This window comes from Penaeus japonicus, unplaced genomic scaffold (genome assembly GCF_977035675.1).
Source record: "Penaeus japonicus unplaced genomic scaffold, GWHDUDI00000001_assembly GWHDUDI00000002, whole genome shotgun sequence".
Taxonomy (NCBI): Eukaryota; Metazoa; Arthropoda; class Malacostraca; order Decapoda; family Penaeidae; genus Penaeus; species Penaeus japonicus.
In genome coordinates, this window is record NW_028234404.1 from 47,561,217 (window position 1) to 47,563,716 (window position 2,500).

Consider the following 2,500-nt stretch of genomic DNA (forward strand, 5'->3'; position numbering starts at 1 on the left):
TAGAGGGTGTACCATCTGTCAAACGGGTGCCCACACTAATGTTGTGTCTTCTTCTCTCTTCTTATCATTTTGCAGGTTGGCCCGACTCAAATGATCGCTTGTGTTCGATCCTTTTGGCTGATGCCGATCATCCATTGCTGCGCCCCAGTCCTCCACACTACTTAGGGCAGACATATTGTTACCTTTCATTTTGTCAAAGCATTTTCATAAACAAAACCAAGCTTTCATTTTACAAACCGTAATATTTTTCCCTCTCAGTACTATTAAGAGTAAGAGACTTTAAATAGCTAAGGAAGATATGAAGCCATTTCTAGTGTTCCTTCACAAAGCAAGTTGTGGTGCAGGCATGCTTATAATGATGCCTTGTTGCTTTGTGATGGTAATTTGTTTTTGTTTGTTTTGTTATCTTTGCAGATATTGGCGTATGGGCTCTGCTTTCACAGATGCGTGGTGCGCCTGCCCGAGTGTCAAAATGAATGGGATCTGTATATTTGCCTAACAAATATTACTGAAAGTAGAAAAAAAGAGGAAGGCCCGTTCAGTAGTCATACTTGCCTATCATTGAAAGAAGCAGGCCTCAAAACTTGCCATACTTGTAGAGGAACTTTGTGTGTAGGAATATATTTCCCCTAAGATACATTAGTGTAATCCAAAAGAATCTGGGATCGGATATTGCTCTCGTGTGTACATAAGTAAAAATTGAGAATGAGTGTGGTGACCCTCGTGTGTGCTTGTGCGTTGGAGGGTTTTTATATTCTACTCTTTGCAGGCCACAGGTTGAGCAGCCCCTGGCCATCCTACAGTACCTTGTGAAGACACAGGAACCTTGAGACCGGAGCCCCAGCCACCAGTCCTAGTATCTATTATGGACTGTGTGGCTGGTTCACTTTCATGATTCATGTTCACTTGCTAGTGTTCACCATCATCTATTAGTAACCTGCCATCATATTCCCAAGAAATCCGATAGAGTGATATCTTTTGTGTGAATATGTGATATGCCTGTTCTTTTTTTCTTTGTCGTTTCATGGTGTAAGGTGGGCAGAAAGGCCTCAACGACAGGGGAGATTCAGCGGCTGGCCGTTCGGCAGTTAGCTGGGGCTGCTATTTACGAAATGTAGCCTCCCCAGTGCAGTGGTAATGGTTCTGATTATGGTGCACCTTTAGGCCAGCTTACTATTATTGTCTTTTGGCAATGGGATCTTAATGAATTTTTATATTTTTGTGTATTACTTTCATACACTTTTTGATATTCGTTATTTGTGATTTTTGAGCAAGTCTTGGATAAGAGAATTCAGATCCTGAGAAAGGGAATTCAAATTCTTTTGCATACTTATAAAGAGCTTGCTAAAGTCAAGAAAAAAAAGGAGAGTGAGAGAGAGAAAGAGAGGTAGTGGGAGAAAAAAAAAGAAGAAAAAATTTCACTTTCTGTACATGGTAGACCTTGTCTTGTGAAGTAATGACTAGAATCAAAGCACAAGTGCCGAAAGACATGTTGGTTTGCTGGGATATTGGAATAGGTGTGGCGTTTGCTTCATCCTCTTTGTAGACTGTTTTTACTCTCATGTATCTTTTGGTTTCTTTCGTGATCAGTACAGCATAATTTTTTCTCTGTGAGAAAAGACAGAACTCAACATGTATGCCATTGCTTTCTGTGGTAAGAAAAAAAAAAAAAATACTAAAGATACTTTAATGTACAAAATTAAAGAGAAGAATATGTGATGATAAACTCAGGCATTATAATGGGTGGCTGATCCTCAGGTTATGTGTGTGCAGTAATTTTCTTATAAGTGTTCCTCAGGGTAGATGTTTGCAGTTCAACAAGTGTTTATTTTTTTCCCCTCAGCATGTATGATGATTTGCTAGGCTTTATGAAGCTTTCAGGTTTACAGTTGTAAATATTAGCTTAATCTAGACTGTTTTGAATGTGAGCATTTTAAACTCATACTTAGGCTATGTGAGTGTAACCTTATTTTTAAGATGTATGCAAGTAATGGCCTAAATGCATACATTATAATACCGGGACATGTAGACATACACTTACATTCACACACATATTTACATACACACATGCACTTACATGCGCACACACACTTACATACACGCACATGCACATGCACACAGACAACGACCGCACACAGACAACGACCGCACACAGACAACGACCGCACACAGACAACGACCGCACACACACACACCACACACACACCACACACACACACACACACACACACACACACACACACACACACACACACACACACACACACACACACCACACACACACACACCACACACACACCAACAACACAACACACGCACACACACACACACACACACAACACACACAACACACACACACACACACACACCACACACACACACACACACGCACACACGCACACACACCACCACATGCGCACACGCCACCACACGCACACGCCACCACACGCACACGCCACCACATGCCACCACATGCCACCACACGCGCACACACCACCAC

The 2,500-nt window shown here is 41.8% G+C and overlaps 1 protein-coding gene across 13 annotated transcripts in view; it reads left to right on the forward strand.

Annotated features, from left to right (window-relative positions):
• The window catches only part of hfp (Poly(U)-binding-splicing factor hfp), a 33,191-nt gene that overhangs the window by 9,774 nt on the left and 20,917 nt on the right, over positions 1-2,500 (forward strand). For 6 of the 13 annotated variants that reach the window (XM_043021563.2, XM_086552290.1, XM_086552311.1 and 3 more), the window contains one exon: positions 76-1,134. The exons of 3 other annotated variants lie outside the window; for them this stretch is intronic. The gene's annotated coding sequence lies outside the window, so the exon portion shown is untranslated. The remainder of the gene's footprint in view (positions 1-75; positions 1,135-2,500) is intronic. 4 more of the 13 variants (XM_086552282.1, XM_086552301.1, XM_086552320.1 and 1 more) reach the window with 1 other exon arrangement.